This window comes from Amblyomma maculatum, chromosome 1, assembly GCF_055883805.1.
Source record: "Amblyomma maculatum isolate TAMU_Amacu chromosome 1, ASM5588380v1, whole genome shotgun sequence".
Taxonomy (NCBI): Eukaryota; Metazoa; Arthropoda; class Arachnida; order Ixodida; family Ixodidae; genus Amblyomma; species Amblyomma maculatum.
This window is the reverse complement of record NC_139344.1, coordinates 446,033,545-446,057,908: the sequence shown is the minus strand read 5'-3', so window position 1 is coordinate 446,057,908 and position 24,364 is coordinate 446,033,545. Positions and strand designations below refer to the sequence as shown.

The window sequence follows — 24,364 nt, the reverse complement described above, 5'->3', positions numbered from 1 at the left end:
CTTCTCCCGCTACAACAACACTGTAAATAAACACCCCCTTTCTTATTTTACCATAACAATATATAGGTACGTACTTGGTTTCTAGAGGTTATATATCACAAGTGAAAGAAAGCTTCATACTGATTCCAGTTTTATTTGCAGTCGACGTTTTGGCTGCCTTTCTCAAGAAGGCAGGACTACTGCCGAAATGGCGACTGCTAATAAAACTGGAATCAGTATGAATCTTATTGTCACCAGTGATATATATATTGTCGCGCACTTCCCGCGGTCCTGTATTGGAAGAAGAGGAAGCTTGGCGGAATAAGCAGAAGAAGAGGAAGCTGCGTCTGCACGCTCTGGCGTGCTAATCTATAGCGCATCCTAAGATCTGTCTAAATAAACCTCGTAACAAGTGTGGTGGATTTGCGGGCTAAAGTTCACCATGGGTCCTCTCCTACACCGCCGAAGCAGAAGAATTGCGCTGGGCTACCCCCCCTACGGACGGAGATGGCGCAAGCAGATGTTTCAACGCCGCCCATGCCAGCAGCACAGCCTACCACCCCACAGCCGTATCGGGAACCCCAACACTTTTGTGGCAAGCCTGGGGAAGACGTGGATGACTGGCTCACCCACTACAATCGGGTGAGCAAATACAACCGCTGGGATGCGAATACCAAGCTGGCGAATGCGGTATTTTTTCTTGAAGAAACTGCACTAACATGGTTTGACAATCATTAAGCATCCCTTACCACCTGGGATCGCTTCATTGAAGAAATGAGAGCGGGATTCGATGATGCCGATGCTCGAAAAAAGAGTGCCGAACAGACTCTGGCTCAGCGAGCGCAAGTATCGGGGAAGACATGCACAACTTATATAGAAGTCCTCAAGCTATGCAGAATAGTTAATGCTCAAATGACAGAGGAAGACAAAGTGGGCCACCTCCTCAAAGGAATAGAGCAAGATGTGTACAACTTTCTCATCTTCAAGGAGGATTTGAATACTTCCGCTGATGTAACTCGACACTACCGCACGTTTGAAGGTTTGAAGCGACGCCGTATCATTCCGACGTTTGGTCGGTTGCCTAATGTCACGACTGTCGCCAGTGTGGATGCGTCTGAAGCGATGAGCATGACAGATACAATCCGACAGATCGTGCGCGAGGAGCTTCGGAGGAACCAAGATGTTGAGGGCCACGTCAGACCCGTCCACAGTGGCACTTCTTCGGCAGACAATAGCCCATCTTCTGTCGGTTATTCTTCTGTTACAACTCGTTCGGACATTCGATGCTCTGCAGCTCATCGCCCAAACATGCAACCTCTCACCATCTACGCCTACAACAGCGAGCACTCTCGACCTCCTCGTCGACTACATCCAGACCACAATGCGTTTAATCCAAGTGACGATGAGCCTCATTCATCGAATGAACGTGAGCCGCCAGTGTGCTATGCCTGTGGAATGATCGGCCACATTTCGCGTTTTTGCCGCAATCGCCGTCCGTATCAGCAGTATCGCCGATAGTGGGTGAACTCACGTGCAAGGTTTCCTGCAGACAATGATGATTCATACAGAAGAACACCTGGCCGGAATGAGTACATAACGACAGCTAGCCGACAAGAACGCAGAGTGGCGCTGAACCGAAACGAATCCCCGGCCTCTGACCGTAGCCTGACACCACAATCTCGGCGCCTACGACGTTCCCCTTCTCCCCGACGACGATCGCCACCTCCGGGAAACTAGTGAGTGCGGCCGATGGAGGTGAGGTCGCAAATGATTCTAGCTTACCTATGCCTCTGCCCGTTCCGATGTTAAAGAACCGAATTGAAGTGTTTGTGGACGGTGTACGCACTATGGCGTTGTTGGGCACAGATGCAACCATTTCTATTATAAGCCAAGCTTTTAAAAACTGCCTTGGTCGTAAAATTATGTTTGTTTGGGATAGTGCGGCGACATTGTGTGGTGTTGGTGGCGAACCGCTTAACCCACTTGGAGTCTGTTCCGTGAATCTTGTTATCGCCGGCCACACATTCCGAACTGAATTCGAGGTACTTGGTCGGTCAACGCATGACGTAATTCTTGGACTCGATTTTCGAGAACAATTTGGGGCCATTCTCGACTTTCGCAACGGAGACATTTCTGTGAGCACTCGAATTGAATCTGCTTTGTGCGAACATTCGCGGACCAATCCCAGCATGCTTTCGGTTTCGGACGACATAGTTATTCCAGCAATGTCAGCAGAGTTTATACAAGTTGTTAGTTCAAGCTGTGTCAGTGATGAGTTCTACGCTGTGGTTGAACCGCTCATCCTCAACTGCGCGAAGAAAAGTATTCTTATTCCCCGCTGCGTCATCTCAGTCATGAATGGCCATTCTTCTTTGTGGACGAATAACTGCTCTAAGGAACCTGTTGTATTGCCACGTGGTCTAAAGCTTGCCAACTTTGACGAAGATGCTTTTAAATCAGTGGCAGTGCTCAGCACAGGCAATTCGCAGCCTACCGCATGCTCAGAAGTAGATAAGACACAATTTCTTGCCATGATTAACAAGTCCCTGCCAACAATTGACCGTTACAGCTTAGTAGAAGTTCTGCCGAAACATACTGCGGCTTTCGATTTCTCTCGGGACTTACCACCACGGATTCCTATTTCCCGTACTCAGCACCGAATAAATACTGGGACTGCTGATCCAATCCGTCAGAAGCCTTATCGTGTATTCCCATCAGAGCGACAAACAATCGAAGAACAAGTTCGTGATATGCTGCATAAGGGCATCATTCAGGAATCGTCTAGTCCGTGGGCTGCCCCTGTGATACTAGTCAAAAAGAAAGACGGCACATGGCGATTTTTTGTTGATTATCGACGGCTGAATACTGTTACCAAGAAGGACATGTATCCCCTGCCACGTATTGATGACGCCATTGATTGTTTACATTCTGCCTCCTATTTTTCCTCATTTGATCTGCGATCAGGCTATTGGCAGATCCACATGCACCCGGAAGATAAAGAAAAGACGGCATTCATCACCCCAGATGGGCTGTATGAATTTAATGTGATGCCGTTTGGATTATGTAACGCTCCAGCCACGTTCGAAAGATTCATGGATACAGTTTTGCGCGGTCTGAAGTGGCACATTTGTATGTGTTATTTGGACGATGTAGTGATATTCGGGACTACTTTTCGTGAACACAACAGTCGATTAGAGATTGTCTTGGAGTGTATTGAGAAAGCTGGTTTGATACTCAATTCCAAGAAATGTCGTTTTGGAGAACGCCAGACTGTGGTACTTGGACATCTCGTAGACAAGGATGGAATCAGGCCTGATCCGAAAAAGATCGAAGCTGCCACTTGTTTTAAACCGCCGAAATCGTTAAAACAGCTGAGGAGGTTTTTGGGGCTTTGCTCCTATTTCCGGCATTTTGTTCCGGAGTTTGCTGACCTAGCATATTCCCTTACTTGTCTTCTGCAAAATTATGTACCTTTACAGTGGACTGCGGATTGTGACTCCGCCTTTCGCCAGTTAAAATTTATTTTACCACCTGCGCCTGTACTACGCCACTTCTGCCCATCAGCTCCAACAGAACTTCACACTAACGCCAGCGCAGTTGGAGTTGGTGCTGTGCTCGTACAGCGCCGCAATGACAATGAACATGTCGTTGCATATGCAAGCCGTTCTTTGAGCAAGGCTGAGCGTAATTACACAGTAACTGAACAGGAATGCTTAGCTGTTGTTTTCGGTGTGCAACGGTTTAGGTGATATCTTTATGGATGTGCATTTAAAATTGTGACGGACCATCATTCCTTACGTTGGCTTGTAAACCTTCGTGACCCCTGTGGACGCCTTGCGCGGTGTACTTTGCGACTGCAAGAATTCAATTTTACTTTGTCTTTTAAGAGTGGTCGTAAGCACGGCGATGCTGACTGCCTGTCACGGTTGCCGCTTGGTACTACTGATTGCGACAATGAGATCTTGAACGAATATAGAGCTGCCATCTCTTCAAGCTTCCCCGATGTTGGTGAATTCAAGATTGCGCAGCGCAACGACAAGTAGTTGGCACCGCTTTTTGATGCAGCAAGTTCCCGGAACCCTCCGCCCTCATTCTGCATTCGTGATGGTCTACTATACAGGAAGAACTAACTACTCGTCAGTAGGTGCGCGGTTTCTTCTGGTAGTTCCTACAAGTCTTAGGTGTCGGGTTCTTCGGGTAATGCACGAAGATGCTTCAGCTGGACACTTGGGTTTCACCAGGACATTGCACAGGACTAAGGAACGTTTTTATTGGCCGAAGATGCGTCAAAATACTCAACGTTATGTGGCCAGCTGCCTCCCATTCCAGCGTTTCAATCACCCAACCTGCTCTCCGCCAGGCCATCTTCAGCCTATAACGCCCCCACGAACCCCATTCGAACAGGCGGGAATTGACCTTCTAGGACCATTTCCCCGATCCTCCAACGGAAACCGCTGGGTCATCGTGTGCGTAGATTACCTTACGTGGTGCTGTGAAACTGCTGCCATACCGTCAGCTATTGCTTCTGATGTCTCGGCTTTCCTCCTACGGTCTATCATTCTTCGACATGGGCCTCCTCGTGTGTTAATAAGCGACCGTGGGCGACAGTTTACGGCAGAAGCTGTAGAGGAACTTCTTCACCTCTGCTCATCCCATTTTCGTCATTCAACTCCTTACCACCCACAAACAAACGGTCTTACCGAACGCACCAATCGTACGCTTACCAATATGCTCGCAATGTATGTCGACTCCCGCCACAAAAACTAGAATGAAGTCCTTCCGTTTATAACGTACGCCTTTAACACTGCTAGGCACAAAACGACAGGCTGCAGTCCGTTTTTTCTTTACTCACGACCTCCACGAACTACTCTGGACACGTTTTTACCTTTCTCCCCCCCTGCTGAAAGTTCACTCGCGCATACTCTCTCTTTGGCTGAAGAAGCTCGTCGACTCTCTAGACTTCGCACACTTGCCTCCCAGGAACGCTACAAGCAATGCTACGACAAGCGTAATCAAGATGTTAATTATACCCCTGGTGATTTGATGTGGCTTTGGACACCACTGCGTAAGCGCGGCTTGTCCCAGAAACTGTTGCACCACTATACTGGTCCTTTCGTTGTATTGGAACGCCTCAGCGCAGGTCAACTTTGTAGTCTCTCGCCTGACCGCCCAAGGTCGTCGCTCTCAGAAGACTCAAGTAGTCTACGTGGCCCGCATGAAGCCTTTCTATCGACGTGACGAACCGTGACTCGCCCGGTGGGCATCGTCTACGAAGGGGGCAGTGTCATGCACTTCCCGCGGTCCTGTATTGGAGAGAGAGAGAGAGAGAGAGAGAGAGAGAGAGAGAACTTTATTTGCCCCAGATGTTGTGAATTAGGGCAGATGGGTCCTGTGTGGCCCCCAGGTGGGGGCGACATCCTGGGCCCACGAAATGAGTGAAAGTTGTGTGTTCCTATCTGGCTTGGTAAGGAGTCGGTGCCAGCTTTCCGCAGAGGGAGCTGGCAGGAGGGCCCTTGGGGGCGGGTTATTTACGCATCCCCAGAGGATGTGCGCCTGAGTGGCGGTTTCTCCGTTGTTACAATTTGGACATGCGGGGTCGTATTCCCCGTTAGTAATTAGTGATAGCCTGGAGTGACTAAGAAATGAGTGGGTCTGTAATCTGCGCAGCAGGGCGGCTTGTGCTCGGTCGAGGTCGGGGTGGGGAGGCGGGAAAAGGCGTCGCGTCTCTTTGTGTAAATTGGTAATTTCGGCGAAAGTCTGGGGGGCTTCAGCGAGTGCGTCTAGATGCGTGAGACCGACCGCCCGGATTGTTAATCCTCGGGCAAGTTGGTCGGCCCCATCGTTTCCAGAGTTGCCCGCGTGGGCGGGTACCCAGACTAGGTTAATTTTTTGGTCGGGAGTGCAGCCGCGCAGGATGCGTGCAGCAGGAAGGCAGATGTAGCCTGCCGAGAAATTTAGAATTGCTCTTTTTGAGTCACTAAGGACTGTACGCGTACGCGGGTCAGCGATGGCGAGCGCTATAGCTGTTTCTTCCGCTGCGGTGGGGAAGGGGGCACGCACCGTGGCGGCGGAGATCAGTGTAGATTGCGGCGTGGTAGCACAGGCCACATATGTTGTTGCATCTTGCCTTGCCGCGTCCACGTATGTTGCGTGTTCATCGGTATGGTAGGTTTCATCGAGTGCCCTGGCTTTGCGTTGACGGCGCGCGTCGTGTCGGCCAGGGAGCATGTTTTTTGGTAGTGGTTTGACAACGAGGTGGCTGTGTACACATGTCGGGAGGGGGGCTGTGGGATGGGGATCGCGTATTGGGTTGACGTTTAACCGGTCAAGGATGAGACGGCCGTGATTTGTCCTGGAGAGGCGATGAATTTGGGCTGTCTTGTGTGCCTCTATAAGTTCTGAAAGAGTGTTGTAAATCCCCAGTTGGAGGAGGTGTCGTGTGCTAGCATATTGTGGCAACCCTAGGGCAGCTTTGTACACCGAGCGGATGATGCTGTTAACTGCCTCCTCATCTTTTCGGCGAAGGTGATAGTAGGGATAGGAGTATACTATCCTGCTAACGAGGAATGCCTGTGTTAGCCGGCAGAGGTCATCCTCCATCATGCCTCTACGACGTGTGGAGATGCGGCGAATAAGGCCGATTATTTGGTGAGCTGTGGCGCGGAGGTGTTGTATTGCTTCGGAGTTCTGTGTATTGTTCTGTATTAGCATGCCCAGGACACGAATGGTCTGAACGGAAGGTATAGGGTATGTGTCGATGTGGAGCGTGATGAGCTCAAGCGCTGCGGGAGCCGGTCTGCGCACTCTCCTGTCGCGGATGACAAGCAGCTCCGATTTTGTTGGGGAGCATGTGTGGCCGTTCGCCTGTACATAGGTGTGGACAGTGTCAATGGCTGTCTGGAGGGAACTCTGGATGTCCCCGTCTGAACCAGAGTTGGTCCAGAGGGTGATATCGTCGGCGTATAGGGAGTGTTTTACGTGAGGTATGGCGTTTAAAATTGGGGGAAGGCCCCTCATGGTGACATTAAAGAGGAAAGGGGAGAGGACTGCACCTTGTGGGGTTCCTCTGGTGCCCAGGGTAATCTTGTCACTGATGAGTTCGCCAATGTGGAGTTCTGCGGTGCGGTTGTGTAGGAAGTTCGCGATGTAATTGTAGGTACGGGTGCCTACATTCATCTGAGCGAGATTTGTCAAAATGGAGGCGTGTGATACGTTGTCAAACGCCTTGCTAATATCGAGGCCGAGAATCGTCCGTGTGGCCCGGATGGGACCTGGGTCGAGTATGTCATGTTGTATTTGCCACATGATGTCTTGAGTAGAGAGTCCGGCTCTGAACCCAATCATAGTGGGCGGAAGGAGATCTTCTTTGTCTGCGTGGTTTTTAAGCCTGTTAAGGATAACGTGTTCCATCACCTTACCGAGACAAGATGTAAGGGAAATAGGTCGGAGATTGCCCAGCTCAAATTTTTTGCCCGGTTTAGGTATGAAGATCACTTTGGCATGCTTCCGGGTATCCGGAAGGCGACCATCATGCCAATGGGTGTTGAAAAGTTCCGTGAGTGCTTCGATGGACTGGTCATCGAGGTTACGGAGCATTTTGTTAGTTATATGATCGTTACCTGCGGCGGCGGTGGTCTTGATGTGATTGAGGGCTGCATGAACTTCGGCTGTTGTGATGTCCCTGTCCATGTCGGTGTTTGGAAGTCCCGTGTATGCCGCGGGGATGGGGATGTCGGTCGAGGTGTTAATGTACTTGTCTGTCAGAGTGTCGAGCAGTTCCTCATTTGTGCCCTGAAAAGCGTGTATTACTCGGGCGAGGTTCTTGTAGGATGTGGCCTTAGTGTGGGTCGGATCAAGGAGATGTTTAAGCAGATACCATGAGTTTTTACAGCCTAGCTGTTCGTTTAGGCGGTCGCATGTTTGATTCCATTGTTCCCGGCTAAGCTTAGTGGCGTAAGTTTCGATTTCTCGCTCAAGGCGTGCGAGGCGAAGTCTGAGAGGGCGGTTATGTTTGCGTCGGAGCCAGCGAGCGTGAAGGCTACGCTGTGCTTCCCACATGTGGATGAGTTTGGCATCAGGGTTGGGGCCATCCTCCTCTTGTGTAGTCGTGGAGGTGGCATTTTCGGCATCCTGGAGTAGTGAGGCTGTCCAGGTGTCCAGGTCCTCGATGGGGATCGGTGCACGTTTAGTACGTACGTATCTGAACGCGTCCCAGTTGGTGTGCTTGACTGTGCGGCGAGGGGCTTTGCTGTGTGTGGCTGTGAATGTCGTGCTGAGAACGTAATGGTCGCTGCCTATGTTCATGCCGAGATTTTCCCATCGCGCATCTGTGATGTTTCGAGCAAAAGTGAGGTCAGGACAGCTGTCCCGTGTGATACTGTTACCTATGCGGGTGGGCCTGTCGGGGTCGGTGAGTAGTGTAAGTCCCATAGTCTGGGCGGTTTCCCATACTTTAGCTCCTTTACGGCCGCATGTTCTGTGGGGATAGCCCCACTGCTCGTGCGGCGCGTTAAAGTCACCAAGTATGAGGAGCATTCCTGTGCTTGCGACCATGCAGGCCTTGCGGATAAGGGTGGCTACTCGTGTGGTCTTGTCGCTGGGAGGGCTGTAGACATTTAGGATATGAATAGGGGCTTGTGATCGGGTATTCGGGAGTACCTGTATGAAGGTGTGCGGGACTTCAGCGTAGTTCAAATCCAGTTGATTAGCGGTTAGATTTCTATGGACCAGTATCGCGGTGTTCGGTCTTTGGCTGTGGGTTTCTTGCTGGTTGTATGCGGCGTAACTGACAAGTTTAGTGTCTGTGTATGTTTCTTGGAGTGCTATTATGTGAGGGGTACGCGGCTGAGCCTGCAGGGAGTGCTCCAAGGCCCGCCGCTTTGCCTTGAAGCCCCTGCAGTTCCATTGCCAGACTATGATGGGGAAATTAGCCATCGCGTTTGGCGTATGGTTCGGGGCGCTGCGAAAGCACCATAGGTGATTTTAAAATACCTCCTGCACGGGTGCTCGAGGCTGCACTTTCCGACGTGGCGACAATAACGGATGGTGGATAGGTAGCGGGATTTGGAGGGGTTGCAGATTTCGGAGGGGTGGTGGGCTGTAGTGGGCTGGTGATGGCATCGAGGCGGGCCGTAAGGGCTTGAATATTTGCTGCCATTGTAGCGTAGCTCTCTGCGAGCCGGTCGATCATGGGAGTGAGTTGCAGTAGGGTGTCCTCAAATTTGGACATACGCGCAGCGAAGGCCTCAAAATTGGCGTCGATGTCTGCTAATGAAGAGGGGGGAGACGCTTTACGTTTTGGGCGCTTAGGTTCGTTGGTATCCATGCTTGGATCACTGACTGCGTCAGAGGTAGGAGCGCGAGCCACCTGCTGCGGTTGCAACCTAGCGTTCATTTGCGCAGATTCTAATGTTTGAATTTTCGCATTCGCTTGAGCTAGTTGAAGTTGTAGTTTCTTTACCATGTCTGCCAGCTCCCTTACCTGCGAGTCGGGAGACGTGGCGGTGAGTTCTGTGAGGGGTTTCCAGGCGACCTGCTTCACTGTCTTGGCCTGTTCAGGTCGGGGTCTGGCCCGAGGGCTTCGTGAGGCGGAGACGGAACGGCTCCGGCTGGAACGGCTGTCACTGCCGAGTGGGGGGAAGGATTGATCTCGAGGAGGCTGGTGGCGACTCTGGGTGCGGTCGCGGGGCCGAGACTGGCGTATTGGAAGAAGAGGAGGCTTGGCGGGATAAGCAGAAGAAGAGAAAGCTGGTTCTGCCCGCTCTGGTGTGCTAATCTTTAGCACATCCTAAGATCTGTCTAAATAAACCTCGTAACAATATATTTTGTTATTTATTTGTTGTGTGACATATTTATTTGTTGTCGACGTTTCGGTCGGAGCCCGACCTTTTTCAAGACTGTATTACATTGCTTGGTACTGCCTTTTCATCCAGTCACAGCTACAAAACAGGACAACGGAAACTACTTCGTAATTTATTTATTTTATTTTATTTATTTACAATACTGCCGGTCTTCTTTCAACAACATAGCAGGGGGATTTTGGTACATTTCGAGCAGCACATATGTACATATCCTTCACGGGCAGCACAACAGGACATAAAAGTACACGTACGCGAAAAGAGGAAACATTACATGGGCTAAAATCACGTACAAAGCAAAAGGATCAGCAATAAAAAAAACTACTTCACAATGCAGTGCACATCACGTAAATCACAAAATTGTACACGTGACCGTATTCTTATGAACAGGCAGCAGGTACGGCTCTTGCAACGCTATCATGTATTTGTTAAATGATCTACATCTGATATGAATGAAGATAGAGATTGCACGCTAGTAATGCGATGATCTTAAGCGATTCCATTCACTGATAGCAAGAGGAAAGAAGGAATGCTTGAAAGTGTCATTGTGACAGATGTACTCTGTTAGTGTGTACGAGTGTTTGTGCTGACATGGTCGCGATTCTGAAAAGGTTACGTATTTTTCCCGGCCTATTTTGTAAATAACTGAAACAGAAACTTCAGGCGCGCTTGTTTCGCTCTCGATTATAAGGTAGGAAGGCCGCATGAATCTGCAAGCAAAGACAGAGAATCGGTGCGCTTGTATTTGTTACATATAACTCGTAATGCCTTGCGCAGAACGGCTTCTAGTTTTTTTATGTTTGTTGCCGAATAAGGGAACCAGACAGTATTCGCGTATTCTAGAATTGGCGTTACGAAAGTTGTGTATCATAGGAGTTTAGAGGCTACTGATGTAAATCTTAGGCGTCTTCGTATAAAGAAACGTTTTCGCAAAGCAACCGATGTGATGTTAGAGATGTGAGAGTCCCACCTTAGGTCAGATGACAGTGTAATACCTAAATATTTATGGTACCTAACTTCTGTTAATGGCGCTCCGTTTATTGTGTACGAAAAGCGCGACGGGAGCGTTTTTCTTTTTACGGTCATGTAGACAGATTTTTTAGTGTTAATTGTCATTTGCCATGTTCTACACCATTCGGTTATTTGTGTGAGGGAACTGTTTAGTAACAGGTGATCTTCGTGGGTGTTGATTGTTTTGAAAATGATACAGTCATCTGCAAAAAGTTTAATGCTACATTTAATGTTGTTAGTTATGCTATTGATAAAAATTAGGAATAACAGAGACCCAGGAACTGATCCCTGCGGCACTCCCGACGTAACGGGTACTGTTTTGGATGGGACATGCTCGTAAACTACGTACTGGAAGCGATGTGACAAAAAGTATGTTAACCATGATAGTAATTCTGCTTCTCCGATAAAGGCTTTTAGTCTTCCTATTAACTTAATGTGTGATATTGAATCGAAAGCTTTCGAAAAATCGAGAATCACAATGTCTGTCTGGCTACAATTATCAATGCTAAGTGCTAGGTCATGTAGAAGTTTAGTTGCGTAACGGTTGAGAGCCCGCCACGGAATGCATGCTAATGAGGCGTTAACATGCTATTGCTCTCGAGAAAAGGGTTTACCTGCTTCGAAATGATATGCTCAAGAAGTTTACATGATTTACTTGTAAGGGATATTGGTCTATAGTTTGCGGGTGAAGCTATGTCCCCTGATTTGTGGATAGCTATTATTTTCGGTATTTTCCACTCTTTTGGCAATCTTGACGACGAAACAGATTTGCGAAAAATAACTCCAAGGTATTTGCTACACCACTCCGCGTACCTTTTTAAACCTCGTTGGGAATATTATCAGGGCCGGTCGCTTTTTTAGGATCTAGTCTGAGAAGAAGGTTAAAAATACCGTCATCTGTAGTACTGAAAGGTCCAAAGCAGTTACTGGGCAATGCGTAAGGTTCTGGGCAGATTCCGTTATCTTTAGTGAATACTGACAAGAAAAAGTTGTTGTGCGTGTTAGCAGTTTTAGTCTTTTTTTTTCTGGTGACAGTCCGGATGGTGTTTTTTCATGCTGAAGAAAATGGTTCCAAAACCTTTGAGGATTATTTTTCAAAAAGTTCGGGAAGGTCACGTTGAAATAATGGTCCTTCGCTTGTTTCGTAGCTTTCCTGAGCGTTTCAACAGGCTTTCCTTTTCGGCTTTTTCAGTTCACTTACACCTTTAATCTTGATTTGCGCATTCGCTTTACTTGACGCTGCATGTGGATAACGCCCCTTGTGATCCACGAATTGTTTTTTGAGACTCTTTTAACCTTTAGCGCAACGAAGTTTTTCATACAGTTATTTGTTATGTTTTTGAAGGCGAGCCAAACTGTATCTATTTCTGTAGATGTGTCTAATGTACTTTCGGAAAAACTGTCGAACTCATGTGCGAGATGAGTTAGAATCCCGGCGTCATCTGCCCTAGCAAAGTTGTTTATGGTAGTGGTTAAGGAGTGGTACTTTACGCTACATTCGAGGGGTAGCCGACAGACTGGTATACTGTCGTCTGAGATACCTTCGATGATGTGAGTTACAACACAATGTATAGGGATGTGATCACTGCTAAGAATCAAGTCAAGAACGTTTTTTGCTGATCCCTGTACACGTGTAGGAGCGAGAACTATTTCATGAAGATTAAGTCATCATCAAATTAATTACCGCGTCTAAAATAAGGGGAGAGTGCTGCATGGTAGTCCAATCAATATCTGGTAGGTTAAAATCACCCATGAGTATGATTCGAGAATTGCAACCATACTGCTGGAGGAAATCGTGTACTGCGAACCATTCTTGACCACAAAAAGGGCTTCTGTAGAAGATGCCGACAACAATGTTAGTATTGCTGCAAATAACCTTGCAAAAAACTGCTTCCGCGTCAGCTACTTCAGGTAGGGCGACAAATGGAATGCATTTTTTTACAAAAGCCACACCACCACCATGGGAAGCACGATCTTTACGGATGACTTCATAGTTTGGTGGAGCTATTTCCCAATTGTTAATGTCTGGTGAAAGCCACGTTTCGGTAATCGCAATTACATCCGGTTCGTTTTCAAGAATAATGTTTTCGAGCGATTCGACTTTATTTATAATGCTTCTCGCATTTATGGTGATAACAGTCAATACCTTGACCGTGCTCCCCGTCGAGTCACTGGTGGGCTTAAATCTGTATAGCCTTTTCCCTGAGGACACTTTTTCTTTTCTTTTTCCACAGTATATATATATATATATATATATATATATATATATATATATATATATATATATATATATATATATATATATATTGTGGAAGAAAGTCAGGTCGAGACGGCAAAGCAAGGGATGCCGAGTCTGGCGTTTTAATCCGATGACAAAGCCCAGGCGCGCGCCGGAGCCGGCGCCGCGGGACGATGATGATGGTATGTACAAATGAAAGAGGAAGATCATGGAATGAACAAATTAAAGAACATCCACGGAAGGCTCACACAATCTGCCCGGGGGGTAGGAAGCGGCCAGCCTGGCCGCTCCTAACTAAGCGATGCATCGCGGCGCACAAACGGTTTCAAGCGAGACACATGAACAATTCAGTTCCACGGTGGCGTCGATCAGCTGGGGCATCAACAGGCGTCACTTTGTAATTCACTGGGCAAGTTTGGCTTATGACCTCATAGGGACCTACGTAGCGGTGGTGGAATTTGTCACTAAAGCCAGGGGTGCGCAATGGTGTATAAAGCAGTACTTCGTCGCCAGGACGAAAAGAGACCACTCGATGTGTAGAATCATAGCGAGTCTTGCGGTCTTCCTGGCACGCTGCCGTGTTGAGGCGGGCAAGATGACGGCATTTGGCCACACGAGATAAAAAATGGGTAGGTACTGATGTGGAGTAGTCGGGCGTAGAGAAGAAGGAAGCGTCGAGAATGGTAGTAGGAGGACGGCCATAAACGAGGAAAAATGGAGAATAACCGGTAGTCCGTTGTACTGCTGTGTTATAAGCGAATGTGACGAATGGTAGAATAGTGTCCCAATTTCGATGATCTGGTGTGATGTACATGGATATCATGTCTGACAAGGTACGATGAAATCGCTCAGTCAGACCGTTAGTCTGGGGATGGTAGCTTGAGGTTGTCTTATGAAGGGTGGATGACGCGTGAAGAACTTCGGCAACGACTTTCGATAAGAAGGCTGTACCGCGGTCACTTAGGAGCACCCGAGGAGCGCCATGACGCAATACAATTGATCGCAAAAAGAAATTTGCTACTTCTTCAGCGGAACCAGTCGGTACAGGTGCTGTCTCAGCGTAGCGTGTGAGGTGGTCGACAGCTGTTATAATCCAATGGTTACCCCCATCGGAGAGAGGTAGGGGACCATATAAGTCGATGCCGACTACGTCGAATGGCGTGGCGGGACAAGGAAGAGGTTGTAGAAGGCCAGCGGGCGATGAAGTCAGTTGTTTGCGACCTTGGCACAGAGGGCAGGATGCGACGTATTTGGCAACGGTGGAAGATAAGCCAGGCCAAAAGAATCGTTTTCTCACGCGGTCGCAGGTTTTGTCAAAACCAAGGTGGCCTGCAGCAGCGTCATCGTGGAGAGCCGCCAGTATACGTGGGCGAAGCACACGCGGCACGACTGGGATCCAGCGAGTTCCATCAGGGCAATACACGTAACGGAGTAGGATGCCATCTTCGAGCTTGAAATTGCGAAGCTGTCGGCGAAGCCTAGCATTGGGCGGGTCCGAAGCGCCGATAAGGCGGTCGATGATAGGACGGCAGTAGGCGTCAGTTAATTGCTGCGAGCGGAGTGCGTGTTTGTGTTCAGAATAGTCAAAAGAAACTGTTGTGATATGCGTCGGGGGAAGAGATGGTCGGCAGTGGTCAGAGGTAGAAATGCGTTGCGAAGAAAAACAGCAGGCTGATTCCGTAAGTGGGCAGCGAGAGAGAGCGTCGGCGTCTTGGTGTTGGCGACCAGATTTATAAGTGACGTCGAAATGGTATTATTGCAGGCGTAGAATCCAGCGGCCAAGTCGGCCTGTCAAATGTTTGAGTGAAGACAACCAGCAAAGAGCATGGTGGTCGGTCACAACTGTAAAGTGCCGACCGTATAGATAAGGGCGAAATTTTTGGACAGCCCAGACGACGGCAAGACACTCTTGCTCGGTAATGGTGTAGTTTTTCTCAGCTGGAGTGAGAGCCCGACTGGCAAAGGCAATCACTTTCTCACGCGATGTTGCATCACGCTGCAGAAGTACAGCGCCAAGACCGTGACCACTGGCATCGGTGTGCAGGATAGTTGGAGCGCTGTCACTAAAGTGGGCAAGAACAGGATCTGATGTGAGGGCGTGCTTGAGGTCATTAAAAGCAGTTTCGCACTGCTCAGTCCACACGAAAGGGCTGCGTGCTTTAAGTAGCTCATGAAGTGGTGCAGCTATAGTTGCAAAATGCCTTATAAAACGCCGGAAGTAGGACGCGAGGCCGAGGAAACTGCGCAAATCTGTAATCCGTTGTGAACAAGCAAAGTTCAAGACCGCGATTATTTTTTCAGGATCTGGGCGAATGCCGTCATGGCTGACCAGATGTCCCAATATTCTAATTTCCTTCTCTGCAAAGTTGCATTTCTTGGTGTTGAGCTGAAGGCCTGCCGAAGCGAGACAGGTGAGGACTTCATTCAGGCGCGTCAGATGGTCATTAAATGTTTCCGAAAAGACAACACTGTCGTCCAAGTAACACAAACAGGTTCTCCATTTTAGGCCACGAAGCACAGTATCGATCATTCTTTCAAATGTCGCTGGTGCGTTACAAAGTCCGAAAAGCATAACATTAAATTCGTAAAGGCCATCGGGTGTTGCGAAAGCGGTTTTTTCTTTGTCGTCCTCGTGCATAGGTATTTGCCAATAACTTGAGCGGAGGTCCAAGGTCGAGAAATATTCGGAGCCTTGGAGAGAGTCAAGGGCGACATCAATACGTGGCATCGGATATACATCTTTGCGGGTAATTTTGTTGAGGGCGCGGTAATCAACACAAAAGCGTACCGAGCCGTCCTTTTTTTTAACTAGCACTACTGGGGAGGACCATGGGCTTGTTGAGGGACGAATTATATTGCGATGGAGCATGTCATTTACATTTTCTTCAATTACTTTTCGTTCAGAGAGGGAAACCCGATAAGGCCGTCGGCGAACAATCGAGTTACCTTCAGTAATGATGCGATGGTGCGCACCACTAGTCTGTCCCAGTGGTGTGGAAGTAGCATCAAAAATGGCTTGGTGGCGTCGAAGCAATGTCAGCAGTTCTTGGCGTTGGTTCGGCGTGAGTTTAGGATTAATAGTCTTTGCGAGAACAGAAATAGAGACGTCTGACGAAACACATTGCTGAGGCGGAGGGGCGGTGAGGACCATCAGGGAAAAAGGTTGAACATCCACCATGCAATGCAGAGAAGTTCCTTTTGGGAGCACGAGGGATTCGCGTGAAGTGTTAGTGACCACTACTGTCGCTGAGCCGTTGTGGAACCGGACAAGACTTGACGGGAAGGCGATGCCGCGTGCAAGATGACTATATGATGGTGCTATGAGTACGTCCCCGTCAGTTATGTGGTCAGAAACAACAGTAAGCAGTTTTTCGCACTGAGGAGGCAAAACAGTATCAGCGGCGGCAACGAGAGGGTGATGTCGTTCAGGAAAGTCAGATGAAAAATTGCTGTCTGTCATGTGGATAACACGCTCATCACAAAAAATTAACGCTGAAGCGGTTGACAAAAAATCCCATCCAAAAATCATCAGATGCGCACAAGGTGAGAGCACAGCAAACTGCACATGATGGCGGATGCCGTCGATAACAACTCGTACGGTGCACTTCGCTGAAGGGCGCAAATGGACGTCACTGGCTCCACGGAGTTCAGGCCCATCATATGGTGTTGTCACTTTTCGCAAACGGTAGCACAAATCAGCGTGAATGACAGAAATTGCAGCCCCTGTATCAATCAAAGGTTCGACCGGTAAACCTTCAGCGAACAGCAATCACGTTATACGGGCGATCAGGAGGACTTTTAGTAAGTTCGCAGAGTGCAGTTTGACCTCCGGAAACTGCAACACTTAGTTTTCCGGATGGCGGACAGGGAGGGTGGCTGCGGGGCGGAGAAGGGAAACTGAGCGGCGGTATGGGGAAAGGGACCGGCGTCGAGATACATGGGCGCCATTTGGTTCAGACGAGGATACCGGCGGTGGAGAGGATCGACGAGGTGGGCTGGGAATAGGTCGCCGCTGATAATATGAGGATACGTCACTTTCGAAGGCGTCGTAACCACGCCGCTCGTTTTGGATGCGTCGACGACAGAAGCGGGATCTATGCCCTCGGATTCCACAGTAGTAGCACACTGGGCGAGAGGGGCGCCAAGGTGCGTAATATGGTGGCGTAGGCTGAGCCGTCGTCACGGCGTTGATGTGGTTGTAGGGCGGTGCCAGTTGGGGCGGCGGAACAAAAGGAGGGGGTGATGCTACGACGTGTGCGTAAGTCGATGCTGGGCGGGGTGCAAGAGGGTTGGACACCATAGGCCGAGTGATTGTTGCCAGCTCATCTTTAATGATGTTGCGGAGACCAGCGTCATTAGAAGGTACCGAAGAATGATCGCGCCCGTGTTGACAGACAGGCTTGAGGGCTTGGAGCTCCTCCCGGATGATGGCTCGAATGAGTGCCCGCAGATCTAGGTCAGCAGAGGCCGGGCCAGTATCAATGCCGGGCTGCAATCGGGAGGACTGCAGCTGGTCGATACGTTGGCAGGTCGCAGTAATGGCGTCAACAGTAGAAGGATTCTGGGCAATCAGGGTGTTATATTGTCACGTAGTGGTGACGAGGTCGACGACACAATCGAAGGGTCGATGATTGTACTAAAGAAACTGTTTATTTGGGCTGACTTGCGCCCGCAAAAGAACTAAGCAACTCGGCGGCGGCGATAGAAACAAACGTGCTCGTCGATCGTCGAACAAAGAATGCCCGTCACACTCGTCAACGCTCAATTTAAAGGCTGCACAGAACAATCTAGATAACGTCGCAAACAGCTACCAGCACGGGCTGGAACATTGTGGAAAGACCCCCGAGTGGCCGGAACCTTCGAGACAGATCTCGGTGCATCTTGCGCTACAACGAAACTGATAAAGGTGTGACTCGCGACATCGAGCATTAACAAACAAAGATTACGGAACTGATACGCTGGTCCAGAATCAGAGTGATAAGCCTGTATGCCGGCGGCTGTTAAAAAAACAACAAATACTGTTTTGAAGGTTTCGCGGCATTACTCCCCCCTTAAAAAAAAAACATCGCCTCGATGTTTCAGAACAAAGAAACTTAAACATAAACACTGCAAAGTTTAAACACCACAGATTCTTTAACGCGCGTAATATGGCTTGAGTCGTACAACATGTACAATTTCTGGGCGTGCGCGTCGCCGTTGTGATGCTGACGTTCCGTCGGGAATGACTTCATTGTCCAGTGGTCCGACGCGGCGAAGGATTTTGTATGGCCCAAAGTATCGACGCAACAACTTTTCACTTAATCCGCGACGGCAAATTGGTGTCCAAATCCACACTTGGTCTCCTGGGTTGTACTCTGCGTGGCGTCGTCTTAAGTTGTATTGTCGGCTTTGGTGTGCGATCTCGGCTCCGTCGTTTCTTCAGATCATGGCCGGGGCATACCGTTATTATTTTCTGGGCGGCGGTGTCGGCTTGCACTCTGGTCGTGTTGTCGTCGATGTCGTCGGGTGGAGCGGCAATGAAATAGCTGCGTCGTCGTTAGTGGTCGTCGTCGGCGGCGGAGGATCTTCGTCTTTTCGCTGTTGAACAACCTCACCTCCAAAGGTTGCTGCAAGTTAGTTTCCCCTGCGCGGGCTTGGGGACCTTCCGCGCATACTCTCATCATAGTTACGGCCTGGCGACGCAAAGCGGGCCCTGTACGGCGATGGAGACCTGAATCGACGGCTTGGTGGCGCAATCTCACCGCTACGCAGATAGTTGTCGATTTCTTGCGGTCGTTCACCTGGGCGTGGTCGTGGAGCGTCGACTGCAAATCCGCGGAGACCGATTCGTCGGTACGGGCAGTGACGGAGGATGTGTCCTGCCTCACCACAATGGAAGCAGAGTGGTCGGTTGTTTGCTGTCCTCCAGGCGTCGCACTTTCTGGGGCTTGGGGGTCGTTGGTAGGCTTGGCGGGCGGGGGCCAAGGGGCGGCTTTCGGGAACAGGATGGTTGCGGCGAGGGTTCGGAAAGTCATCACGTCGGGGCGGAGGGCGACGTAATGCACCAGCGTAGTTCATCGCTGTTGCCTCTTGTGCTGGAACAGTAGCAGCCGTCGCTTCAGGAACGCCCAGCGCCTGCTGGACTTCTTCATGGACGACGTCCGCGAGCGTCGCCACCTGGGGTTGTTGCAATGATGGCTGCATTCGGCGGAGCTCCTCTCGCACGATCTCACGGATGAGGTCACGAAGGTTCTCTCCACTTGCCGATGCGCTGGGGTAGTGGCTTGAGTAGTCTGGCTGAAGCGGTCGCTCGTAGTGGCGCATCCGGGTGGCCAACGTCTTCTCGATATTAGACGCCTCCGCTTCAAATTCCGCCACTGTTTTTGGCGGATTTCGGACAAGACTTGCGAAAAGCGATTCGTTCACGCCTCGCATTAAAATTTTGAGTCTCTCTTCTTCGGTAATGTTAGGGTCGGCGCGGCGAAAGAGACGCTTCATCTCAACGTATGCCAGGACAGGCTCGTTAGGAAGTTGGAGTCTTGATTGGAAGAGGGCATGAGCTCTTTCTTTTCGGACAGAACTTGTAAAGGCCATCAAGAACTGTGCTTTGAAAATCTCCCAATCCTTGAAAGAAGTCTCGTGATTTTCAAACCAAATTCTGGCATGTCCTTGAAGAACAAAGTAGACCTGCCTGAGTTTCACACCGTCATTCCAACCTTTGAAATCTGCCACACGGTCGAAAAGGTCCATCCAATCTCCCGCATCTTCATCCGGCAGTCCATGGAAGCAGGGGGGCTCACGGGGTTGGACGAAAACAACCGGTGCTGTAGGCTGGGCCATTGTCAGCGTCGATGCCTTCCGAGATCGAATGGGGTCAGGCAGCAGACTGTGTTCGGGTTGTAAGCCTTGAAGTCGGCGGCTGGCTCGGTGACCTGTAGGCTGGTCTTCTAGGGCGACAGGAACACGGCTTGGGTCTTCGCTTGAAGGATCAAAGGCAGCACCTCCACCAGATGTCACGTAGTGGTGACGAGGTCGACGACACAATTGAAGGGTCGATGATTGCACTAAAGAAACTGTTTATTTGGGCTGACTTGCGCCCGCAAAAGAACTAAGTAACTCGGCGGCGGCGATAGAAACAAACGTGCTCGTCGATCGTCGAACAAAGGAATACCCGTCACACTCGTCAACGCTCAATTTAAAGGCTGCACAGAACAATCTAGATAACATCGCAAACAGCTACCAGCACGGGCTGGAACATTGTGGAAAGACCCCCGAGTGGCCGGAACCTTCGAGACAGATCTCGGTGCATCTTGCGCTACAACGAAACTGATAAAGGTGTGACTCGCGACACGAGCATTAACAAACAAAGATTACGGAACTGATACGCGGTCCAGAATCAGAGTGATAAGCCTGTATGCCGGGGGCTGTTAAAAAAACAACAAATACTGTTTTGAAGGTTTCGCGGCAATATGCCACTGAATTAATTCCTTTCAAGATATGGTGTACGCGTTCAGGTTCCGGCATGGTGGGACTAATACGCCGGCAAAGTGCAAGTATGGCCTCTATGTAAGACGCGTACGACTCATCGGGACCTTGGAGGCGAGAGGCGAGCTTATTCTTCGCGACCTCAGTCCGAACTGCTGGGTCCGCAAAATATTGGCGGAACTGCTGCTTGAACGTGGTCCAGTTAGTGGTGTAGGGTTCGCGGTTAATAAACCAGGTTCTGGCGACCTCAATGAGATAGAAAGAAACATTCAGAAATTTTAGAGCATCGTCCCACCGGTTGTAGTTACTGCAGCGTTCATAGGTGTCCAGCCAGTCATCGACGTCTTCATTGCGACGACCAGCGAACAGCGGCGGGTCGCGTTGTCGTGTGGGCGCAGTCGGAGGGGGTGGTGCAGCCGAGGTAGAGGGTGCCGCCGATTCGTGGGTAGTCTCGGTAGTCATAACGATGGTGGTAGGCGGTAAACAGCGACCGGAACGTAGCTCCAGCGAGAGGCAGGGCACAAAACAGCAAGGGGATCAAGTCCTACCTCCACCACTTGTGGAAGAAAGTCAGGTCGAGACGACAAGGTCGAGACGGCAAAGCAAGGGATGCCGAGTCTGGCGTTTTAATCCAATGACAAAGCCCAGGCGCGCGCCGGAGCCGGCGCCGCGGGACGATGATGATGGTATGTAGAAATGAAAGAGGAAGATCATGGAATGAACAAATTAAAGAACATCCACGGAAGGCTCACAATATATATGCTTGCACGTGTACATAACATCGTCATCATTCCGCGGCACCACCGGTGTCAAGCGACTCGGTTGTCCATCGGAATAAACCAGGCACGGCATCCCTTGCCTTGCCGCCTTTACCTGGCCTTCTTCCACAAGTGGTGGAGGTGAGACGTGAACCCGTTGCTGCTTTGTGCCCTGCCTTTCTCTGGAGCTACGTTCCGGTTACTGTTTACCACCTGCCATCATCGTTATGTCTACCGAGAGTACCCACGAACCGGCAGGACCTTCTACCTCGGCTGCATCACGCCCTCCGACTGCGCAAACACGAAACGCCACCCGCCGCTATTCGCTGGTCGTCGCGATGAAGACGTCGATGACTAGCTCGACACCTATGAATGCTGCAGTGCCTACAACCGGTGGGACGACGCTCTTAAATTTCTGAATGTTTTTACCTCATTAAGGTCGCCAGAATCTGATTTATTATTCGCAAACCCCACACCTCTAATTGGACCACATTCCAGCAACAGTTCCGCCAATTATTCGCGGAACCGGCAGTTCGCACTGAGATTGCGAAGAACAAGCTCGCCTCCCGCCTCCAATGTCCCGATGAGTCATCAATCCTGGGCAGCAGATAGACGTCCTTTTTAGTCACGTTATTTAACTTTCGGTAATCGACACAGAATCTCAAGGTGCCATCTTTCTTTTTGACAAGGACCACTGGCGACGACCGTGGGCTCGTCGAAGGCTGGATCACGTCGTCCGCAAGCATTTCATCCACTTGCGTTTAATGGCGTCACGTTCCTTAGGAGAAACCCAGTACGGGCGCTGGCATACCGGTAACGTGGTCTCATCGGTGATGATGCGGTGCTTGGCGACAGGAGTACGACCGACCTGGCGAAGCAGTCTGCGAAATCGCTCAGAAGAGCCGAGAGAAGATTCCTCTGATCGGACCTGAAGTCGGGGGTAATTTTAACGGTTTGGAGAGCATGACAAGGTGCGGCCTCTTCTTTAGGGTTCGCTCCGGCGGTGCATAAATGAGGCAAGGCAGTAACATCGTGAAGGACGGCAACAGCCGTGTCCTTGGCGAGATGCCGCATCTCCTTAGCAAAATTTGTCAGGAGGACAGTAGCACAACTGTTCTGGAGTTGTACGAGTCCTCGAGCAACGGCTAATTCCTTCTCGAGTAGTAGCGGAAGGTGCCTATCCGCGATGCCCTCGTAATCGTGGAATAAGTCATGATTTACAAGAACCAACACACTAGAACGTGCCGGAACCTTCACGTCATCGTCGACTATACGCAAAACGTTCAGACCTGGATCTTCGTTTTCAACACGCGCCACGGCTCGTTTCGTCGAAAAGGATACACGCGCTTCTTTCAGATCAATGACAGCGCCGTTGGTCTGCAGGAAGTCTAGACCAAGGATCAAGTCTTTCGAACACACAGGAAGCAAGATAAATTCTCCGACATACACAAAACCACAGATGCCGACCCGCGCTGTGCACTTGCCTGCAGGTTCAATCAAGTGACTTCCCGCCGTGCGAATTTTCGGGCCGGACCGATGTGTCAAAACTTTCTTCAATTCTAGGGCGAGAGCACGGCTCATTACTGAATAATCGGCATCAGTGTCGAGTAACGCGGTGACATCCACTCTATCAATCGTTACACATAAATCGGAGGTAGTATGCCAGATGCTGTCGCTACCTGACACAAGCAAAATCTCGTCGGGTCGGCCTGACAATGCCGGAGGATCTTCACATTTCCCGACATCAGCGACCCTGCCTCCGAAGGCCGCTGGTATTAGTTTTCCCGGCTAGGGCTTGAAGAGGAGCGGGGTCGGGAAGAGTGGGGACTTGTCGAACGGTAGCTCGTCGGGGACGTAGACCGACGCTCTTGGTAACCAGACGTAACGGGATACTGTCGCGCTGCAAGGTCGCTTGCAATCTCAGTAGGCCGTTCGGAATTCCGAGGGTAGAGGTCCTCCGAGGCGAAACCCCGCATGTTGACGCGGCGGTACGGGCACGCCCGGTAAAGGTGAGTGGCTTCCCCGCAATGACAGCACAGGGGCCGACGGTCCCAGGGCCGCCATACTTGACTTTTACGGGGTGGCTGGTAGATTGGCGGAGGGGAGTAGCGAGGCTGCATGCGGCTCCATGCGAGGCCCTCCATGCGAGGACCCTGCTGCTCCACTGCTGGAGCTGCGGCGTTGATACTATGGTCCGGCGGGGGAGCCTTACTTAGGACGGACGCGTAGGTGGGCCTCGCGTCGAACGCGCTGCTGGGGAACGTCAGCAACTTGCTGAGCTGCCATACGCACCTCGTCCCGGACGACTTCAGCCAATGAAGGAAAAGATGCTGTTTTGCAAGGCATCCGGAGCACTTGCAGTTCCTCCCGCACGACAAAACGGATGAGATTGCGTAGTGCGTCCATGTCACTGCCGACATGCACAGGGGGTGCGTCGGACCTAAAGATGTTCACGTCACGGTTGTACTGACGGGCTCGGTGTTGCAGCGTTGTCTCCATGGTCGCTGCCTCGCTGAGAAACTCCGCCACAGTGCGTGGTGGACTGCGCACCAGTTCCGCGAAAAGTTCTTGTTTAACGCCCCGCATCAGGTGACGCAGCTTCTTATCTTCGGGAATTTGTGGGTCTGCACGCTTGAAAAGGCGTGTCATGCCCTCAAAGAACATACGAACGCTCTCGTTCTCGCGCTGAATGCGCGAGTGTAGCGCAGCTTCTGCTCGCTCCCGGCGGTCGGCGCTAGGAAACGTCGCTTTCAAATCACGACAGAAGGCTGCCCAGGATGGGAAGGCAGCCTCATGGTTTTCAAACCATGTCCGTGCAGACTCTTCAAGAGCGAAGTACACATTGTGGAGCTTACGCTCATCAGTTCACCCGTTGTAACGAGCGACTCGCTCGTAGGTCTCAAGCCAGTCCTCAGCGTCCTCGAACACGTCTTCATGAAAAGAGGGGGTGTTCGAGGCTGATGACACAGAATGTGGGTGGGAAGCCTGCTCTCAGATGTCATTGCAGCAGGTTCTACGGCCGTCTGAGGGTGCGTCATCCTGGTAGCGGCCGGAAG

At 50.4% G+C, this 24,364-nt stretch overlaps 1 pseudogene; it reads left to right on the top strand.

The window, feature by feature from the left end:
* The first annotated feature begins 486 nt into the window (after window positions 1–486).
* The window catches only part of LOC146209618 (uncharacterized), a 31,051-nt pseudogene continuing 7,173 nt past the window's right edge, over window positions 487–24,364 (top strand).